Source organism: Ambystoma mexicanum, chromosome 1p, assembly GCF_040938575.1.
Source record: "Ambystoma mexicanum isolate Mex_15411 chromosome 1p, UKY_AmexF1_1, whole genome shotgun sequence".
In the NCBI taxonomy this organism is placed as follows: Eukaryota; Metazoa; Chordata; class Amphibia; order Caudata; family Ambystomatidae; genus Ambystoma; species Ambystoma mexicanum.
The window spans coordinates 1,504,657,792-1,504,680,913 of NC_090921.1; positions in this window are offsets into that span (position 1 = coordinate 1,504,657,792).

Below are 23,122 nucleotides of genomic sequence, written 5' to 3' on the forward strand. Positions count from 1 at the left end.
GGCCAGCCAAGTTGGCCAGGGGGGGTCCGATTCTGAAACCCCAGGCCCCCCCACGTTGAACAGTTTTTGGTTCTCCCGTTGGAGTCTCAGTTCAAAAGTTCAGAGACAGTGTGACTTCCAGCTGCGACCCCTTTATAATGGCAGCTGATCTTGGCCCGTCCCACCCCCCCCGCGCGACTCTTCCCACCAATGCTGTAGACCCCCCCGAACTCCAGAAACCTCAGATTTATCTCCCTTAATGTCAAGGGCCTGAACTCTCCTGCTAAACGCAAATCGATCATTCAACGACTCCTCGATGAAGACGCTGGCGTGGCCCTGCTACAAGAGACCCACCTGCTACCGGGGGACTTTGGGCGCCTCAGGTCTTCCCATTACAGTTCTTTCCTTTGGATGGCACTAAGAAAGGGGGGACAGCGATTCTTTTTAGAAGGGGCCTGAATCCGCAGATCCTAAATCCAAACTATGCCCTCAGGGCCGCTATGATGCCATTAAGTGCCTCTTACTAGGCCAACTATATATGCTTGTCTCCGCATATGCCCCTAATGTGGACCAAACCGCCTTCTATGACTCCCTGGGCACGACCCTCTCTTCCTTCTCAGAAGGCCTAAAGGTGATTGGAGGCGACTTTATCGGAGTCCCGGACCCCACGAACGACAAATCACACCCGCCCTCTCCTAAAGATCTGAACATGGCACTGGGCATCTTGCGCCGCTTCAGGACCCTGGAGGTGGTGGATTTGTGGAGGGTGCTTCATCCCACAGAGAGGGACTTCTCGTTCTATTCATATGTTCGTAGGACCTTCTCTAGAATCGACCTCCTCCTGAAGTCGCCACAATTACTGTCTTATGTCAAGGAAATCTCGATCGGGACACTAGCCCTATCGGATCACGCCCCAGTAGCCCGAGAAATCCGAGCCTACCAAGCCACTCCACCTCCACCGCGTCGCTGGGCTCTATTTGACCCGATTCTCAATGACATGCCCCTGAGAGATTCAATCGCCTCCACTATCCGAAACTTTTTAAAAGAAAATCGGAATGAGGATACCTCCCCAGCGAACACAGGTGATGCCATGAAAGCGCTGGTCTGGGGGGAACTGATCGCCCAGGGGGCGGCATACCACAGAGCCAGGTGTCAAACCCACCTATCCCTCTAAAAGGAACTCCAAGAAGCCGAAAGAACACATAAGCTGAAGAGCTGGTCCCCGAAGACACAGCGGGCAATCCGTTTCGCCCGCAACAATATTGAGGCTCACTATGCTGAACATACAGCTCCTCTCCTGGCCTGTAACGCTCACCTGATTCCCACGGAGGCGCCGACCTGTTCTGGACTGCTGTGACCTCTTCTGAGGGGATGTGCAGGACTTGGAAGACGGACTGGACCGGACCCCCAAACCTCGCCTGTCTGGCCCGTAGAAGAATCCTTCTGTAGATGGAAAAGGGGATTAACTGTCTGTTGGATAATGTGTTGGATTCCCCCCCTTCCCCCTCTCGCACTCCTCGAACCCCCTCCGCGATTCCCGTAGAGTCTCACCTTAGAGACTGAAAGGACGAGCTCTCCATCCTGCTTCCGATGCAGGGGCGCGTTGATTTCCAGTTACTTCACTGGATCTTGGGTTTCGTGAGTACTCAACTCCGCTTGACTTTATGAGGCCGTAAGTATTCAGTAGCAAAAGTTCAAGCCTTAATTGTCCGTTGTCCTTTTCTCTATTTCAGATGCAGGATGAAGAATCCGCGTAGAGGAATGGATTCGCCGAAGGTAAACTCTGGTGAGTCTTTTTGATGGATGGTTCCCTTAGCGGTCTTGCTTTCACCCACTAATGCGTGTGTCTTTTTCCCCTTGGGGACCGGAGTACACAAGTGCCAAAGAAGCGGCGCTGACCCGAGGTGAGGAAAGATTGTACCAACAATAATCAGGTAATTCTTAAGGTGGAAGAATCAGGCCTTCCTCGATCTGTTCCTTCGCTCACCTTTGTTCTTTGTCTCTTTTTCTCCTTAGGCGCTGAAAGGCGACGGATGGTGCCAATGGTCGCTGAAGAGCCCGAGGGCGCCTCGTGAAGGTGAGTGGAACGCGGCGCTGTAGCGAGCGATGCGATGCGCTTCTAAAAATAATGTCTTTTCTCAGGATCGTCGGAGTGATGGTTCCGGACTCCGGATGGAGGTAGGTAAAGTTCAATTATTCACCTTTCTCTCCTTTCCTTCCTTTTCAGGTGTTCCAGGTTGCAGGTGGGCGTGGCTGGAGCCAGGATGCAGGAGCAAAACCGGTGAGCGTCCAGCTGCTAGATGCAGAACAACGCGAAGCGTGAGCTGCTGTCTGGGCGTGGTTTAAATAGCCCCCAAAGTAGTTCCGGGTAAGTATTCTTCCTCAGCCACGCCCGAGTGGTAAAATAGTCCCATAGGTAAAATAGTCCCTTTCAGACCTCAAGGAGGTCTGGATCCGGCAGCATGGTCTGCATCAGCTAAGTCCATCCAAGCACTCCCATAATGAGCCTGGCGCCTATGGTTCCAGGACTGATGCCTTCTATGAGCCTGGCGCCAAAGGCGCCAGGACAATGTCCAAAGAGCCCCTATAAGGGGTTGCTGGGTCCCTCCCTGGGGACATGATGTCTGCTTTCGGGGACGCTGGACCTGAACTGGCATCCCGGAAGTAGGGGACACCACCCTGCTGACCATACTTGCATTCTCCTGCAGGACTTCCTGCATGGCCTACCGTGTTTCTTCAGCGTCTGACACAAACTGGGTCACCAGGGCTTGCATAGCCTGCTGCCAGCCTTCCATGCGGGTCAGTCTCCCCTCAATGTCCCTGATCTGCTGTGGACCATGTGCTGGCAGGGAAGGTGGGCTGCGAGGGCTTGCAGAGCTGAAGACAGCTTTGTCGCTGTAGGTGTCAGGGGCTATGTCCTCCACTGCGCAGTGCGCACCTGAGCCATGTGCAGGTGCCTTAGGTGGGATTCCCTGCCTGAGTGGTGTTGATTCACCCTCCCCTTGCTGGCTGCGGTTTGGTGAGTCTGCCTCCTTCTCCTCACTGTGAAGTGCGGATTGAGCCGCCTCACCCTGCTCACTCTGGTGAATGTGCCTCCTCGTGCTCACTGGCCAAGGGGTATTACTGCTCCTCCCCTTGAAGTGCCTCCTGTGCCCCTGATGTGGATGTTTGCCGGGAGGCCTTTGTGGCAGGTGTAGATGTTGGTTTGGGGGCCTTGCTGCCAGGAGCGGATGTAGGCCGGAGGGCTTTGCTGCCAGGAGTCGAAGTTTGCTGGACGGCCTTGCTAGAGGTAGATGGTGCCTGTTCTGGCTGCTGGACGGCCTGTGCGTCCTCTTGGCGGGGGTGCTGTGGCTTGGAAGGCATGGTATGCTTCGGTCTCACCGTGAAGGTGGATGGCTCCTGGCTGGAGGTGTTGTCTTTGCTGTGGTGCAGACGTGCAGCGGCTCTCAGGGGTGTTGGGGCGTGTTCACCCTCGCTGTCTTTTCCTCTGCCTGTGGGGGACAGTGAGGCAGAGCATTAGTCATGGGTGTGCATACATCCGACATACATTGATGCTAATACATTCAGAGTCATGCGCATTCTCATGGACATGTTGGAGGGCCTGGCATGGTGCACACAGGACTGGGGGGTGGAGGGGAGCAGTGTCGGAACATCCTTCTGGTGTGGACATGTTGTGCATGGTGTCTGTTGGGTGGCCTACAGGTGTGTAGTGGTTTGCGTGTTGTGGCCATGCCACAGGGGCTGTATGCCATGTGGTGGTTGATTGAGGAACTGATGTGCACCCATTCTGTATGTTGATGCATTGATGGTTATACTGCGTGTATGTACATGGTGGGTGTGTCAGGTGTGCAACTGGTGAAGGTGATGTGTGCATCTTGCCATGAGGTGGCACACTGGTGAGGGCAGCAGCTGTACAGTGATGTGTATGTGTGTGTGTGCAGGCAGATGGTGCTTGTCTTGGCAATTATGGGGTCATGTGTAGTGTGTCAGTGGGCTAGTGGCGCTGCTTCTGTGACAGCGGAGGAGAGTACGCTAGCTTCCGGGTTCATGGAAAGCAATACTCGTTGCCATGGGAACGACGACGAGCAGGTAGGCTTCTGCATGGGGAGCAGAGCATGAGAGAGGGCGATCAGGATACGAATGGCAGAAATGATGGAAGGGAGACGTACTGATTGTCAGGAGGTGTGTGTAAATACTGTGCTGCTATCAGTACCAGATCGGGAAGTGGGGTAATCGCAGCAGATAGCAGAGTGTTCTATGAACAGAGAGAATGGGAAGAAAGTTTGCACAGGGTTCTTTCACACAAGGAAAAATAGAAGACTGCAAAAGGTGAACGAACTCACGGAGCGTAACTAAGTGTAGCAACGCACCGTTGTCTCTGTCGGAATGCCAGATAATCCTTCCTTGACAACGGGGGTGGAGCCAGCCTCGGTGTAGAGTAGAGAAAGGCCGGAATGCATCCCTGTCTTCGAGCTGCCATCTTGGGGAGCCACAACGGACAGACCCAATCTGCTTCCAACGGTGCCAGATGGACCATCTGCGCCCGTGGGACATGGCAGTATGCCCCGTGTCAAAGGCAGAAGTGCAGGGATTCCCTGGGTGAAGAAAATGAAAATGCCAAACCAGACGGGGGACATGGACCACAGTTGTGGGCTCCCAAGTCTGCTCCGTAGGGGAATAGCCCTTCCAATCCACGAGATACTGTAATGAGCCCTGACGATAAAAGGAATCGCAGATTCCGGAGACTTCAAATTCAGGACCTGAAGAGGTAGACACAGTAGGGGGCCGAGCAAGGACACCCCTACGGAATCGATCTGGAACATCCCGTTTGAGCTGGGACACGTGAAAGTCAGGGTGAATCCGTGCCCATGAGATAGGAAGCTGCAGATGAAAAGCCACTGAACCCCGTTGGTGCAACACCTTGAAAGTACCAAAGTAGCGAGGGCAGAGTTTAGAAGGGACCAGATGCCTGGGGAGAAAACAGTAGGCCAACCACACTCTGTCTCCGACAGAGATTTTCAGGGCTGAGGTCCGGTGGCAGTCGGCAAAACGTTTGATCCGCACATGTGCCTTCAATAGTGCCGATCGGGCTGTCCGATGACCCTGTTGGATATCCTGTACAAACCCATCAATGTCTGGGAAAGAAGTAGCAGGAAGAGTAACGGTTGGGAAACAGCTAGGATGAAACCCATAGGTGCAACTAAATGGACTTGAACCAAGAGATGTAGGTAGGGCATTATTGTACGCGAACTCCGCCAAGGGAAGGAGTTCCATCCAATTGTCCTGGGCTGCAGAGATATAGCACCAGAGATAGCCCTCCAAAGTCTGATTCAGCCCCTTGGTCTGACCATTTGTCTGCGGGTGAAACCCCGAGCTTAGAGCTCGCTTTATGCGTAGAATGGAGTAAATCTGTTTCCAATAATGGGAGATATATTAGAACCCTGGTCTGAGATAATAGTTACTGGCAGTCGGTGTAGCGAAAAAATGCGTTCCATAAACACGCACGCCATGGGTGCAGCAGAAGGAACACCTGGCAGCGGCACAAATTGAGTCATCTTGGTGAATGATTCAATGGTCACCATCACAGCTGTGAAACCATGAAACGGTGGCAGGTCCACTATAAAATCGGTCGAAATGATCTGCCAAGGTCTATCCGGTATGGGCATCTTCGTCAGACTTCTTACCGGGGGAATGCAAGGGCTTTTGGTTTGGTGGCATATCGTTCAGGAAGCAACATATTCTTGCATATCCGACAACAGACTGGGCCACCAGAAATGCCTTTGGATGAGTTCAACTGTATTGGTGATGCCTCTGTGTCCAGCTGCTAAAGTGTCATGGCACATTCAGAGTACTTCCTTCTGGAGGGAGACTGTGGGAAGGAACACCTTCTGGCCCAGAAAATAGCACCCTCTATCCTTGGTGAGGTTAAAACGAAAGAGGACTTGAGGGCACTCTGTCTCTAGGTTCCGGGACTCTTTTTCAATAGTCTGTTGGAAGTCTGAGATCACATGAATGAACAAAGCCTTAGGAAACAGAGGTTCAGAGCAGAATTGAGAGAACCAAACAGGCTCTTTTCTGGACAAGGCGTCAGCTCGGGGGTTGACCCACCCAGGAATGAAGGTGAAAATGATATTAAAGGGTGAAAAAAATGGACCCACTGGGCTTGTCTGCTATTTCTTGTCTGGGCAAACTGTAGGGCTCAAAGGTTTTGATGATCCGTCCTTATGTCTACAGGGTACTGGGCTCCTAGTAATCGGTGTCTCCATTCCTCAAAGAAATGTTTTATGGCAAGCAGTTCCTTTTCGAGGATGGTGTAGTTCAGTTCAGAGGGGGATAGAGTCTGAGAGATAAGAAACTGGACATTCCACTCCTTGACTGTTCTCCTGTAGAAGAACAACCCCTAATGCTTGATGTGATGCGCCTGATTCAAGAATGAACCTCTTGTTGGGAAGGGGCGTGGCTTGGAGCGCTGACGATGCGTCAGCTCCTCTGAGAGCCTCCATGCTGGGCCCGCCAAATATGCAGTTTTAAAGGCGTTCGCCACCGTTACATGAACCCTCCCTTCATGTAGCACAAGAGCAAGGTTTGAGGACCCCAGCGTGCAAAGATGGGAGCTTTCTGACCCCAGAGGATCCCGAATCCTGCTTCCCCAACTTCAGCCACCGGGAGCCGGAGGATCCAATATGGCGGCCGGGGGCATGCTTTAGCCCTGCCTCCTGGCGCATGAAAGCCCCGACGGAGCTGCCTACAAACAGAGCTCCCCACCTGCCAGCAGTGCCAAGATGACGAGCGCCAGCATTCTCCTTTGAGGCCCCCGCAGCCCCGTGGGTGGCTTCGGCAGAGGCCCCGGTCGCAGACGGCTCTTCCACCACGATAGCCCACCCACTCCAGGGCAAACTCCTTGGCCCCAGCAGATCAGGAACGGCTGCAGCGCTTTGGGACACAGGAAGACCCTACCACCGCATTGAGTGCTCCCCTGGTCCGTCCCCCCCGCTCCACCACTGGGTTTAAGCTCTGGCTGCCTCTGAGTGATGAGGGGCCAGGGTCCACGAGCCAGGTGGTGGCTCGGATGCCCTCGATTTAGCCAGGACACAGCTACGAGGAGCCGCCGCTAACAAGGAGCCCGCCTGGGAGCCTCCCCCCCTCTCCAGCCACACGACCTGACACGAGGCTCATAGAAGAGGCACAGCCCCAACTCGGCCCCAGTGGGGGCACACCCGAGACAAAGAATTACAGCACCCCAAGGCTGCCTGGGACCCCTCCACCAACTCCTTGGGTGCCCCAGCCCAACCAGCTGCTCCTCCCCCACCTCCCCAACAGCTTCTGGAGAAGGCTGGAACCCCAGCGACGACCTCCCCCCATCCCAGCCTGAGGAGTCACTGCTGGGCACGTTCAGGTGTGATACCCACGGCCTGTCCCCGATGGTCTCCGCACCCCAGAAACTACCCGGAGGCCCCTCCCACTCACTCCTGGCGTGCCCCTGCCCACCCAACGGTGCACTTCTGGTGCCCCCTCCAAGGAAGTCTGCAACCGCAGCTACGGCCGCCACTCCTACTGGGACTGCTCCTCTCATTGCCGGGTTCTGAATCCGGAGGATAACCCGCATCTTCTGTCCACCTCTCCACCCGGAATAAGTACCCCTCCTACACGGCTGTCAGTGCAACCCCACGGAAAAGAGGCCCGCTCTTTCCCACTTTCTGGGGCGCCACGGCCCACGCAACTATCCGCTCTTCTTGCTTCACTGCTTGGAGGGTACCGTGGGCCTCCTCCGCGCCTGATTGCCACCGGACCTGTGGCTACCTGCATCTATACACCCCAAAACAGCACCGAATAAGTGCATTCAGCCCCTAAAAACTCTAGGAGCTACTGAGGGCAGGCCCAAGGGTTCCCACCCAATCGACCCTGCAAGTCAGGTGCAAGCAACCCCACTCCCTCCCTATCAACGGGGGTCCGCCATGGCCAAACAGTCGAAGGCCAATAAGAGCTCAGACATCACCACAATGCTACTAGCGGCTGACAAGGGCAAGAAACATGACGCCCCCTCAAAGTGACCCCGCAGAAGTCGTTGGATGACAAAGAATCCCTGGCAACTAAAGAGGACATTCAGGCCTTTATGGCAGACATTAAATGACCAAACTCACCACAAAGCTTGAGCACACCAACCAAATGGTCAGAGAAGTGGAACAACGCATGGGGGAAGTTGAAGACCGCTCCCAGGACCACACAGCAGCTATAGGGGAGATCCAACGCTCCACCAAAACCCTATAAGATAGAAGTGAGATCCTCAAGTTCAAACAGGAGGACCTTGAAAATAGGGCTCGATGTAACAACCTCCGAATTCGGGGTATTCCAGCCTCCGTCCCTGACAAGGATCTCCCAGAATATGTGGGGAACTTCTTCCAGGCCCTCCTCCCTCAACTGGACAAACCCCTGCTGTTGCTGGACAGAACTCACAGGCTGTGCCCTCAACGGGGAGTGGAGACAGACTCCCCCCCCGACGTAATAACGAGAGTGCACTTCTTCACGACAAAAGAAGCCATTGTGGCAATAAGCCGCTCCCGAGACAAACTATCCTTTCAAGGGGCTCCCCTCCAAATCTACCAAGATCTCTCGCTGCTCACCTTGCAAAAAAGAAAATCCCTCTGCCCTGTAACTCTCTACCTCCAGAACCACCAAATTCGCTACAGGTGGCTGTTCCCAACAGCTCTTTAGTTTACCTACAATGGCTCCCTCCGGAGAATCAGCCATCTGGAAGACGCTGAGAAGATCTTACACTCAGATTCCCCTAAAGGCGCCCCAACCCTCTCTGCAGCCGACAACGTAGGCGGAGCCCCTGCTTCCCCAACGAAACCCAAGGAGACTCCGTGGTCCAGAGTCCCGAGATATGGGAAGAGAAAATGACCGTCCACATGCTTCCTATGGAACCTTGCCACCCTCACTTTCTTCGAACTCCTCAACCTGTCCTCCAAAAAATGCTGACCCTTCATCTTCTAGAAACAAACCCTTCGGCGGGCCCTCCACGGCTCATGCCCGTTTCCAAGGCACAGTTCATCTATGAGTCCCTGGAATGGTTCTTTTTTCTGGGCACCAGCCCCCGCCACGTTGGTGGAGAGCATGGGCCAGCCAAGTTGGCCAGGGGGGGTCCGATTCTGAAACCCCAGGCCCCCCCACGTTGAACAGTTTTTGGTTCTCCCGTTGGAGTCTCAGTTCAAAAGTTCAGAGACAGTGTGACTTCCAGCTGCGACCCCTTTATAATGGCAGCTGATCTTGGCCCGTCCCACCCCCCCCGCGCGACTCTTCCCACCAATGCTGTAGACCCCCCCGAACTCCAGAAACCTCAGATTTATCTCCCTTAATGTCAAGGGCCTGAACTCTCCTGCTAAACGCAAATCGATCATTCAACGACTCCTCGATGAAGACGCTGGCGTGGCCCTGCTACAAGAGACCCACCTGCTACCGGGGGACTTTGGGCGCCTCAGGTCTTCCCATTACAGTTCTTTCCTTTGGATGGCACTAAGAAAGGGGGGACAGCGATTCTTTTTAGAAGGGGCCTGAATCCGCAGATCCTAAATCCAAACTATGCCCTCAGGGCCGCTATGATGCCATTAAGTGCCTCTTACTAGGCCAACTATATATGCTTGTCTCCGCATATGCCCCTAATGTGGACCAAACCGCCTTCTATGACTCCCTGGGCACGACCCTCTCTTCCTTCTCAGAAGGCCTAAAGGTGATTGGAGGCGACTTTATCGGAGTCCCGGACCCCACGAACGACAAATCACACCCGCCCTCTCCTAAAGATCTGAACATGGCACTGGGCATCTTGCGCCGCTTCAGGACCCTGGAGGTGGTGGATTTGTGGAGGGTGCTTCATCCCACAGAGAGGGACTTCTCGTTCTATTCATATGTTCGTAGGACCTTCTCTAGAATCGACCTCCTCCTGAAGTCGCCACAATTACTGTCTTATGTCAAGGAAATCTCGATCGGGACACTAGCCCTATCGGATCACGCCCCAGTAGCCCGAGAAATCCGAGCCTACCAAGCCACTCCACCTCCACCGCGTCGCTGGGCTCTATTTGACCCGATTCTCAATGACATGCCCCTGAGAGATTCAATCGCCTCCACTATCCGAAACTTTTTAAAAGAAAATCGGAATGAGGATACCTCCCCAGCGAACACAGGTGATGCCATGAAAGCGCTGGTCTGGGGGGAACTGATCGCCCAGGGGGCGGCATACCACAGAGCCAGGTGTCAAACCCACCTATCCCTCTAAAAGGAACTCCAAGAAGCCGAAAGAACACATAAGCTGAAGAGCTGGTCCCCGAAGACACAGCGGGCAATCCGTTTCGCCCGCAACAATATTGAGGCTCACTATGCTGAACATACAGCTCCTCTCCTGGCCTGTAACGCTCACCTGATTCCCACGGAGGCGCCGACCTGTTCTGGACTGCTGTGACCTCTTCTGAGGGGATGTGCAGGACTTGGAAGACGGACTGGACCGGACCCCCAAACCTCGCCTGTCTGGCCCGTAGAAGAATCCTTCTGTAGATGGAAAAGGGGATTAACTGTCTGTTGGATAATGTGTTGGATTCCCCCCCTTCCCCCTCTCGCACTCCTCGAACCCCCTCCGCGATTCCCGTAGAGTCTCACCTTAGAGACTGAAAGGACGAGCTCTCCATCCTGCTTCCGATGCAGGGGCGCGTTGATTTCCAGTTACTTCACTGGATCTTGGGTTTCGTGAGTACTCAACTCCGCTTGACTTTATGAGGCCGTAAGTATTCAGTAGCAAAAGTTCAAGCCTTAATTGTCCGTTGTCCTTTTCTCTATTTCAGATGCAGGATGAAGAATCCGCGTAGAGGAATGGATTCGCCGAAGGTAAACTCTGGTGAGTCTTTTTGATGGATGGTTCCCTTAGCGGTCTTGCTTTCACCCACTAATGCGTGTGTCTTTTTCCCCTTGGGGACCGGAGTACACAAGTGCCAAAGAAGCGGCGCTGACCCGAGGTGAGGAAAGATTGTACCAACAATAATCAGGTAATTCTTAAGGTGGAAGAATCAGGCCTTCCTCGATCTGTTCCTTCGCTCACCTTTGTTCTTTGTCTCTTTTTCTCCTTAGGCGCTGAAAGGCGACGGATGGTGCCAATGGTCGCTGAAGAGCCCGAGGGCGCCTCGTGAAGGTGAGTGGAACGCGGCGCTGTAGCGAGCGATGCGATGCGCTTCTAAAAATAATGTCTTTTCTCAGGATCGTCGGAGTGATGGTTCCGGACTCCGGATGGAGGTAGGTAAAGTTCAATTATTCACCTTTCTCTCCTTTCCTTCCTTTTCAGGTGTTCCAGGTTGCAGGTGGGCGTGGCTGGAGCCAGGATGCAGGAGCAAAACCGGTGAGCGTCCAGCTGCTAGATGCAGAACAACGCGAAGCGTGAGCTGCTGTCTGGGCGTGGTTTAAATAGCCCCCAAAGTAGTTCCGGGTAAGTATTCTTCCTCAGCCACGCCCGAGTGGTAAAATAGTCCCATAGGTAAAATAGTCCCTTTCAGACCTCAAGGAGGTCTGGATCCGGCAGCATGGTCTGCATCAGCTAAGTCCATCCAAGCACTCCCATAATGAGCCTGGCGCCTATGGTTCCAGGACTGATGCCTTCTATGAGCCTGGCGCCAAAGGCGCCAGGACAATGTCCAAAGAGCCCCTATAAGGGGTTGCTGGGTCCCTCCCTGGGGACATGATGTCTGCTTTCGGGGACGCTGGACCTGAACTGGCATCCCGGAAGTAGGGGACACCACCCTGCTGACCATACTTGCATTCTCCTGCAGGACTTCCTGCATGGCCTACCGTGTTTCTTCAGCGTCTGACACAAACTGGGTCACCAGGGCTTGCATAGCCTGCTGCCAGCCTTCCATGCGGGTCAGTCTCCCCTCAATGTCCCTGATCTGCTGTGGACCATGTGCTGGCAGGGAAGGTGGGCTGCGAGGGCTTGCAGAGCTGAAGACAGCTTTGTCGCTGTAGGTGTCAGGGGCTATGTCCTCCACTGCGCAGTGCGCACCTGAGCCATGTGCAGGTGCCTTAGGTGGGATTCCCTGCCTGAGTGGTGTTGATTCACCCTCCCCTTGCTGGCTGCGGTTTGGTGAGTCTGCCTCCTTCTCCTCACTGTGAAGTGCGGATTGAGCCGCCTCACCCTGCTCACTCTGGTGAATGTGCCTCCTCGTGCTCACTGGCCAAGGGGTATTACTGCTCCTCCCCTTGAAGTGCCTCCTGTGCCCCTGATGTGGATGTTTGCCGGGAGGCCTTTGTGGCAGGTGTAGATGTTGGTTTGGGGGCCTTGCTGCCAGGAGCGGATGTAGGCCGGAGGGCTTTGCTGCCAGGAGTCGAAGTTTGCTGGACGGCCTTGCTAGAGGTAGATGGTGCCTGTTCTGGCTGCTGGACGGCCTGTGCGTCCTCTTGGCGGGGGTGCTGTGGCTTGGAAGGCATGGTATGCTTCGGTCTCACCGTGAAGGTGGATGGCTCCTGGCTGGAGGTGTTGTCTTTGCTGTGGTGCAGACGTGCAGCGGCTCTCAGGGGTGTTGGGGCGTGTTCACCCTCGCTGTCTTTTCCTCTGCCTGTGGGGGACAGTGAGGCAGAGCATTAGTCATGGGTGTGCATACATCCGACATACATTGATGCTAATACATTCAGAGTCATGCGCATTCTCATGGACATGTTGGAGGGCCTGGCATGGTGCACACAGGACTGGGGGGTGGAGGGGAGCAGTGTCGGAACATCCTTCTGGTGTGGACATGTTGTGCATGGTGTCTGTTGGGTGGCCTACAGGTGTGTAGTGGTTTGCGTGTTGTGGCCATGCCACAGGGGCTGTATGCCATGTGGTGGTTGATTGAGGAACTGATGTGCACCCATTCTGTATGTTGATGCATTGATGGTTATACTGCGTGTATGTACATGGTGGGTGTGTCAGGTGTGCAACTGGTGAAGGTGATGTGTGCATCTTGCCATGAGGTGGCACACTGGTGAGGGCAGCAGCTGTACAGTGATGTGTATGTGTGTGTGTGCAGGCAGATGGTGCTTGTCTTGGCAATTATGGGGTCATGTGTAGTGTGTCAGTGGGGTTTGTTGGATGTGTTTGTGGCAGGTACATTGTAGTTGTGTGGGAGGTGGCTTTAGGTGGGTGCTAATGTAGCAGGAATTCGGTGCCACCTAAGAGGCATTTGGACCTCTACATTGGCGTTGGGGAGGAAGGTGTGTGATGTGACTGGAATTACAGTAAGGGAGACTCACCAACATCATCCGTTGTTCCAGCTCCCATCTCTGCATATCCAACACCCTTGATGCCCTCCATTTTCATGATGGTGCTGTAGGTCTCCTCCCATGTGGCAAGCTTGATGGGGGATGGCGGACTGCCTCCTGCGGCCATCCCCTGGCTGCGCTCGGCAGATAAGAGGTTGCGGACCCGCAGGTCGGAGGTCATTCCACCTCTTGCAACAATCGCAAATGCTGCGGGCTGTTGTCCCACCGCTGAGACCTTGCTGGCCACCTCCTACCACACGGCTTTCTTCCGTAGTTGTGCTGCCCGCCACAGGTCAGAACAGAACACAACGTCTGCATGTTGGACAAGTGTGTCTGCCAACATGTTCAGCTCAACATCACTGAATCTAGGTTTACGGTGACGGACGGTGCTTTGCCTGGTAGTCATGTTGCTCAGGTATCGTCCTACCCACTCTGTTCTCCTGGTCAACTGCTATGGACTGAGGATGGCAATGGATTACGTTTTTAAAGATCGTTCCGGCGGGATGATGTTGCTTCCGGTGCCAGTATTACCGGCATCGGCATACCGGTAATACCGGCATCGTCGGTGCTGGTGCCTGCGGAATCATGGATGTCGGTATGGATGGTTTGGGGAGTGTTACCGGCATGCCGTTGCTACCATTACCGGCATGCTGGAATGCATGTGCACACTGAATCGGAATCTACTGTAGATTCCGGCAGCAGTGCTACATGGACATGGTAGCACCGGCATGCCGGTATTGTTGAATTTTTACCAGCAAACTCGTAATGTGGCCTATGGTTTCTGTCAGGGGGCATGCTTGGTATTAGGTAAGGTTGTTAGTTGAGCTTGTTTGTGTCAACCTAGATAGCTGTTGTCCTGTCTTGATTGGCTGTTGCTGGTGGTCCGTTCCGTCCTGTATTGTATTGCCTGTTGTTGTGGGCGTTCCCCTCTCTGTCGGTTCTAGGTGTTAGCTGTGGTGTCATGGGTTCTGTCAACTGGACATCTTTGTATTAAAGGTGTTTTCTGAATTTTAGGTGGTCTTTGGTGTTTCTTATTTCTTTCGGGAGGTTGTTCCAGGTTTTAGCTGCCAAGTGGGAGAAAGAGGAGCCCCCAGGTTTTTTCCTGGCGTATGGCTTTGGTTCTAGGCGAATTTCATTGCTTGATCTGAGGAGTCTCGTCGACTTGTAGATGGTTATTTTCTTTTGTAGGAATTCTGCTGCCTGGCCGCTGATTGCCCTGTGTGTTATGCACATGGTTTTTAACGTGATGCGTTGGTTGATTGGAAGCCAATGTAGCATTTTTAGCGCTGGTGTGATGTGATCTCTTCTAGATAGTTTGAGGAGGAGCCTGGCCGCAGCGTTTTGGATGAGTTGTAGTTTCTTCAGTAGGTGGGCTTGCATTCCGAGGTACAGGCTGTTGGCGTAGTCGATTCTGGACATGATGAGAGCGACGATTGTTATTGTTTTGTAGGTGTAGGACAGGAATGGTAGGATTCTTTTTGTTGAGTGAAGGAGGAAGAAGCATTTTTTTGATTATTGCCTTTACTTGTGGTTCCTTCTTTGCATTACATCTCGCAACTCTTCTGATGATCTGAGTATATTTAGCAATGAAAATGTTTATGTGAATATAAGTTTCTCCAACTGAAAACATACTGACATTAACGATATAAATCACACAACAAAATTGTGCACTTGACATTCAGCAGATGCGTTAGACTGTATTACGATGATGCAGTGCATAATCGAAGCAGGCGTACACAACCAAAAATACAACCCAAAATTGAAGAAAATGGTGCCCCCCTAACCTTAGAGTGATGCACTCGCTTCATGGAAATCTACAATTAATGCTTTTATTACTCACTGGTAATCTTCATTAGACATAGTCCCTCTCATCCTCATCACAGTCCTTAACATGAGAAGACAGTCCGCCTTCCACCAGACATTCTCCCAAAAATGCCTGTTTTTTTGTGTCCGCCCCTCCACCTTCTTACCTCCCACCATGATATAAAGGGGGAGGACTTACCATCAATCCTCCTGCGATATGCACAAGTCAGGGCAATCCAGGAGTGGGAGATGCAAGCTCAGGACTATGACAAGGAAGAGAGTGACTAAGTATAATGAAGCTAGACTTCCAGTGTGATACTTATTATGTACGGGTAGCAAAATAACCAGCCTGATTGCAATACAAAGATTACTAACCTGAATCAGAGGCATAAGTCAGGAAGGAAAGAGAATCCACCTCGTTACCCTATTCCTGCGTGTGGCACTGTTTGCCAGGACGGAATTGGACTTCCAGGGAAACCCGCTGGGGAAGAAAACCTGGATCCTGTTCTTGTTGGATCAGCGCCCTTCTATGTGATAATTCCAAAGGACGTCTTGCAGTGTGGGAATGAGCGGTTTCTTTTTAATGGCACTGTTAATATAAAGAAGAGGATTACAGCTTGATTTGTTAGAGTGTTTTAGGAGTTAAGATAATGAAAGGCTGATTACACTGTGCATGCTGCTCAGGAGAGAAAATGCTGGGCTGGACTGGAGACAGGCGCCTGAATGGATGTCAGGGTGACGTTCTGGTATGGTGACGAGAATGAATTCTTTAATGGTCGTGACGTTAGGAAATTCCTGAATGATATACTAACGAAGGAAGACAAGGAAAGAATGGAGTTTCAACCTACCGGGATCAATTCTCACACGCTGTGCTAGTGGCGCTGCTTCTGTGACAGCGGAGGAGAGTACGCTAGCTTCCGGGTTCATGGAAAGCAATACTCGTTGCCATGGGAACGACGACGAGCAGGTAGGCTTCTGCATGGGGAGCAGAGCGTGAGAGAGGGCGATCAGGATACGAATGGCAGAAATGATGGAAGGGAGACGTACTGATTGTCAGGAGGTGTGTGTAAATACTGTGCTGCTATCAGTACCAGATCGGGAAGTGGGGTAATCGCAGCAGATAGCAGAGTGTTCTATGAACAGAGAGAATGGGAAGAAAGTTTGCACAGGGTTCTTTCACACAAGGAAAAATAGAAGACTGCAAAAGGTGAACGAACTCACGGAGCGTAACTAAGTGTAGCAACGCACCGTTGTCTCTGTCGGAATGCCAGATAATCCTTCCTTGACAACGGGGGTGGAGCCAGCCTCGGTGTAGAGTAGAGAAAGGCCGGAATGCATCCCTGTCTTCGAGCCGCCATCTTGGGGAGCCACAACAGACAGACCCAATCTGCTTCCAACGGTGCCAGATGGACCATCTGCGCCCATGGGACATGGCAGTATGCCCCGTGTCAAAGGCAGAAGTGCAGGGATTCCCTGGGTGAAGAAAATGAAAATGCCAAACCAGACGGGGGACATGGACCACAGTTGTGGGCTCCCAAGTCTGCTCCGTAGGGGAATAGCCCTTCCAATCCACGAGATACTGTAATGAGCCCTGACGATAAAAGGAATCGCAGATTCCGGAGACTTCAAATTCAGGACCTGAAGAGGTAGACACAGAAGGGGGCCGAGCAAGGACACCCCTACGGAATCGATCTGGAACATCCCGTTTGAGCTGGGACACGTGAAAGTCAGGGTGAATCCGTGCCCATGAGATAGGAAGCTGCAGATGAAAAGCCACTGAACCCCGTTGGTGCAACACCTTGAAAGTACCAAAGTAGCGAGGGCAGAGTTTAGAAGGGACCAGATGCCTGGGGAGAAAACAGTAGGCCAACCACACTCTGTCTCCGACAGAGATTTTCAGGGCTGAGGTCCGGTGGCAGTCGGCAAAACGTTTGATCCGCACATGTGCCTTCAATAGTGCCGATCGGGCTGTCCGATGACCCTGTTGGATGTCCTGTACAAACCCATCAATGTCTGGGAAAGAAGTAGCAGGAAGAGTAACGGTTGGGAAACAGCTAGGATGAAACCCATAGGTGCAACTAAATGGACTTGAACCAAGAGATGTAGGTAGGGCATTATTGTACGCGAACTCCGCCAAGGGAAGGAGTTCCATCCAATTGTCCTGGGCTGCAGAGATATAGCACCAGAGATAGCCCTCCAAAGTCTGATTCAGCCCCTTGGTCTGACCATTTGTCTGCGGGTGAAACCCCGAGCTTAGAGCTCGCTTTATGCGTAGAATGGAGTAAATCTGTTTCCAATAATGGGAGATATATTAGAACCCTGGTCTGAGATAATAGTTACTGGCAGTCGGTGTAGCGAAAAAATGCGTTCCATAAACACGCACGCCATGGGTGCAGCAGAAGGAACACCTGGTAGCGGCACAAATTGAGTCATCTTGGTGAATGATTCAATGGTCACCATCACAGCTGTGAAACCATGAAACGGTGGCAGGTCCACTATAAAATCGGTCGAAATGATCTGCCAAGGTCTATCCGGTATGGGCATCTTCGTCAGACTTCTTACCGGGGGAATGCAAGGGCTTTTGGTTTGGTGGCATATCGTTCAGGAAGCAACATATTCTTGCATATCCGACAACAGACTGGGCCACCAGAAATGCCTTTGGATGAGTTCAACTGTATTGGTGATGCCTCTGTGTCCAGCTGCTAAAGTGTCATGGCACATTGAGAGTACTTCCTTCTGGAGGGAGACTGTGGGAAGGAACACCTTCTGGCCCAGAAAATAGCACCCTCTATCCTTGGTGAGGTTAAAACGCAAGAGGACTTGAGGGCACTCTGTCTCTAGGTTCCGGGACTCTTTTTCAATAGTCTGTTGGAAGTCTGAGATCACATGAATGAACAAAGCCTTGGGAAACAGAGGTTCAGAGCAGAATTGAGAGAACCAAACAGGCTCTTTTCTGGACAAGGCGTCAGCTCAGGGGTTGACCCGCCCAGGAATGAAGGTGAAAATGATATTAAAGGGTGAAAAAAATTGACCCACTGGGCTTGTCTGCTATTTCTTGTCTGGGCAAACTGTAGGGCTCAAAGGTTTTGATGATCCGTCCTTATGTCTACAGGGTACTGGGCTCCTAGTAATCGGTGTCTCCATTCCTCAAAGAAATGTTTTATGGCAAGCAGTTCCTTTTCGAGGATGGTGTAGTTCAGTTCAGAGGGGGATAGAGTCTGAGAGATAAGAAACTGGACATTCCACTCCTTGACTGTTCTCCTGTAGAAGAACTGCCCCTAATGCTTGATGTGATGCGCCTGATTCAAGAATGAACCTCTTGTTGGGAAGGGGCGTGGCTTGGAACGCTGACGATGCGTCAGCTCCTCTGAGAGCCTCCATGCTGGACTCGCCAAATATGCAGTTTTAAAGGCGTTCGCCACCGTTACATGAACCCTCCCTTCATGTAGCACAAGAGCAAAGTTTGAGGACCCCAGCGTGCAAAGATGGGAGCTTTCTGACCCCAGAGGATCCCGAATCCTGCTTCCCCAACTTCAGCCACCGGGAGCCGGAGGATCCAAGATGGCGGCCGGGGGCATGCTTTAGCCCTGCCTCCTGGCGCATGAAAGCCCCGACGGAGCTGCCTACAAACAGAGCTCCCCACCTGCCAGCAGTGCCAAGATGACGAGCGCCAGCATTCTCCTTTGAGGCCCCCGCAGCCCTGTGGGTGGCTTCGGCAGAGGCCCCGGTCGCAGACGGCTCTTCCACCACTATAGCCCACCCACTCCAGGGCAAACTCCTTGGCCCCAGCAGATCAGGAACGGCTGCAGCGCTTTGGGACACAGGAAGACCCTGCCACCGCATTGAGTGCTCCCCTGGTCCGTCCCCCCGCTCCACCACTGGGTTTAAGCTCTGGCTGCCTCTGAGTGATGAGGGGCCAGGGTCCACGAGCCAGGTGGTGGCTCGGATGCCCTCGATTTAGCCAGGACACAGCTACGAGGAGCCGCCGCTAACAAGGAGCCCGCCTGGGAGCCTCCCCCCCTCTCCAGCCACACGACCTGACACGAGGCTCATAGAAGAGGCACAGCCCCAACTCGGCCCCAGTGGGGGCACACCCGAGACAAAGAATTACAGCACCCCAAGGCTGCCTGGGACCCCTCCACCAACTCCTTGGGTGCCCCAGCCCAACCAGCTGCTCCTCCCCCACCTCCCCAATAGCTTCTGGAGAAGGCTGGAACCCCAGCGACGACCTCCCCCCATCCCAGCCTGAGGAGTCACTGCTGGGCACGTTCAGGTGTGATACCCACGGCCTGTCCCCGATGGTCTCCGCACCCCAGAAACTACCCGGAGGCCCCTCCCACTCACTCCTGGCGTGCCCCTGCCCACCCAACGGTGCACTTCGGGTGCCCCCTCCAAGGAAGTCTGCAACCGCAGCTACGGCCGCCACTCCTACTGGGACTGCTCCTCTCATTGCCGGGTTCTGAATCCGGAGGATAACCCGCATCTTCTGTCCACCTCTCCACCCGGAATAAGTACCCCTCCTACACGGCTGTCAGTGCAACCCCACGGAAAAGAGGCCCGCTCTTTCCCACTTTCTGGGGCGCCGCGGCCCACGCAACTATCCGCTCTTCTTGCTTCACTGCTTGGAGGGTACCGTGGGCCTCCTCCGCGCCTGATTGCCACCGGACCTGTGGCTACCTGCATCTATACACCCCAAAACAGCACCGAATAAGTGCATTCAGCCCCTAAAAACTCTAGGAGCTACTGAGGGCAGGCCCAAGGGTTCCCACCCAATCGACCCTGCAAGTCAGGTGCAAGCAACCCCACTCCCTCCCTATCAACGGGGGTCCGCCATGGCCAAACAGTCGAAGGCCAATAAGAGCTCAGACATCACCACAATGCTACTAGCGGCTGACAAGGGCAAGAAACATGACGCCCCCTCAAAGTGACCCCGCAGAAGTCGTTGGATGACAAAGAATCCCTGGCAACTAAAGAGGACATTCAGGCCTTTATGGCAGACATTAAATGACCAAACTCACCACAAAGCTTGAGCACACCAACCAAATGGTCAGAGAAGTGGAGCAACGCATGGGGGAAGTTGAAGACTGCTCCCAGGACCACACAGCAGCTATAGGGGAGATCCAACGCTCCACCAAAACCCTATAAGATAGAAGTGAGATCCTCAAGTTCAAACAGGAGGACCTTGAAAATAGGGCTCGGTGTAACAACCTCCGAATTCGGGGTATTCCAGCCTCTGTCCCTGACAAGGATCTCCCAGAATATGTGGGGAACTTCTTCCAGGCCCTCCTCCCTCAACTGGACAAACCCCTGCTGTTGCTGGACCGAACTCACAGGCTGTGCCCTCAACGGGGAGTGGAGACAGACTCCCCCCCCGACGTAATAACGAGAGTGCACTTCTTCACGACAAAAGAAGCCATTGTGGCAATAAGCCGCTCCCGAGACAAACTATCCTTTCAAGGGGCTCCCCTCCAAATCTACCAAGATCTCTCGCTGCTCACCTTGCAAAAAAGAAAATCCCTCTGCCCTGTAACTCTCTACCTCCAGAACCACCAAATTCGCTACAGGTGGCTGTTCCCAACAGCTCTTTAGTTTACCTACAATGGCTCCTTCCGGAGAATCAGCCATCTGGAAGACGCTGAGAAGATCTTACACTCAGATTCCCCTAAAGGCGCCCCAACCCTCTCTGCAGCCGACAACGTAGGCGGAGCCCCTGCTTCCCCAACGAAACCCAAGGAGACTCCGTGGTCCAGAGTCCCGAGTTATGGGAAGAGAAAATGACCGTCCACATGCTTCCTATGGAACCTTGCCACCCTCACTTTCTTCGAACTCCTCAACCTGTCCTCCAAAAAATGCTGACCCTTCATCTTCTAGAAACAAACCCTTCGGCGGGCCCTCCACGGCTCATGCCCGTTTCCAAGGCACAGTTCATCTATGAGTCCCTGGAATGGTTCTTTTTTCTGGGCACCAGCCCCCGCCACGTTGGTGGAGAGCATGGGCCAGCCAAGTTGGCCAGGGGGGGTCCGATTCTGAAACCCCAGGCCCCCCCACGTTGAACAGTTTTTGGTTCTCCCGTTGGAGTCTCAGTTCAAAAGTTCAGAGACAGTGTGACTTCCAGCTGCGACCCCTTTATAATGGCAGCTGACCTTGGCCCGTCCCACCCCCCCCCGCGCGACTCTTCCCACCAATGCTGTAGACCCCCTCCGAACTCCAGAAACCTCAGATTTATCTCCCTTAATGTCAAGGGCCTGAACTCTCCCGCTAAACGCAAATCGATCATTCAACGACTCCTCGATGAAGACGCTGGCGTGGCCCTGCTACAAGAGACCCACCTGCTACCGGGGGACTTTGGGCGCCTCAGGTCTTCCCATTACAGTTCTTTCCTTTGAATGGCACTAAGAAAGGGGGGACAGCGATTCTTTTTAGAAGGGGCCTGAATCCGCAGATCCTAAATCCAAACTATGCCTTCAGGGCCGCTATGATGCCATTAAGTGCCTCTTACTAGGCCAACTATATATGCTTGTCTCCGCATATGCCCCTAATGTGGACCAAACCGCCTTCTATGACTCCCTGGGCACGACCCTCTCTTCCTTCTCAGAAGGCCTAAAGGTGATTGGAGGCGACTTTATCGGAGTCCCGGACCCCACGAACGACAAATCACACCCGCCCTCTCCTAAAGATCTGAACATGGCACTGGGCATCTTGCGCCGCTTCAGGACCCTGGAGGTGGTGGATTTGTGGAGGGTGCTTCATCCCACAGAGAGGGACTTCTCGTTCTATTCATATGTTCATAGGACCTTCTCTAGAATCGACCTCCTCCTGAAGTCGCCACAATTACTGTCTTATGTCAAGGAAATCTCGATTGGGACACTAGCCCTATCGGATCACGCCCCAGTAGCCCGAGAAATCCGAGCCTACCAAGCCACTCCACCTCCACCGCGTCGCTGGGCTCTATTTGACCCGATTCTCAATGACATGCCCCTGAGAGATTCAATCGCCTCCACTATCCGAAACTTTTTAAAAGAAAATCGGAATGAGGATACCTCCCCAGCGAACACAGGTGATGCCATGAAAGCGCTGGTCTGGGGGGAACTGATCGCCCAGGGGGCGGCATACCACAGAGCCAGGCGTCAAACCCACCTATCCCTCTAAAAGGAACTCCAAGAAGCCGAAAGAACACATAAGCTGAAGAGCTGGTCCCCGAAGACACAGCGGGCAATCCGTTTCGCCCGCAACAATATTGAGGCTCACTGTGCTGAACATACAGCTCCTCTCCTGGCCTGTAACGCTCACCTGATTCCCACGGAGGCGCCGACCTGTTTTGGACTGCTGTGACCTCTTCTAAGGGGATGTGCAGGACTTGGAAGACGGACTGGACCAGACCCCCAAACCTCGCCTGTCTGGCCCGTAGAAGAATCCTTCTGTAGTTGGAAAAGGGGATTAACTGTCTGTTGGATAATGTGTTGGATTCCCCCCCTTCCCCCCTCCCACACTCCTCGAACCCCCTTCGCGATTCCCGTAGAGTCTCACCTTAGAGACTGAAAGGACGAGCTCTCCATCCTGCTTCCGATGCAGGGGCGCGTTGATTTCCAGTTACTTCACTGGATCTTGGGTTTCGTGAGTACTCAACTCCGCTTGACTTTATGAGGCCGTAAGTATTCAGTAGCAAAAGTTCAAGCCTTAATTGTCCGTTGTCCTTTTCTCTATTTCAGATGCAGGATGAAGAATCCGCGTAGAGGAATGGATTCGCCGAAGGTAAACTCTGGTGAGTCTTTTTGATGGATGGTTCCCTTAGCGGTCTTGCTTTCACCCACTAATGCGTGTGTCTTTTTCCCCTTAGGGACCGGGGTACAGAAGTGCCAAAAAAGCGGCGCTGACCCGAGGTGAGGAAAGATTGTACCAACAATAATCAGGTAAGTCTTAAGGTGGAAGAATCAGGCCTTCCTCGATCTGTTCCTTCGCTCACCTTTGTTTTTTGTCTCTTTTTCTCCTTAGGCGCTGAAAGGCGACGGATGGTGCCAATGGTCGCTGAAGAGCCCGAGGGCGCCTCGTGAAGGTGAGTGGAACGCGGCGC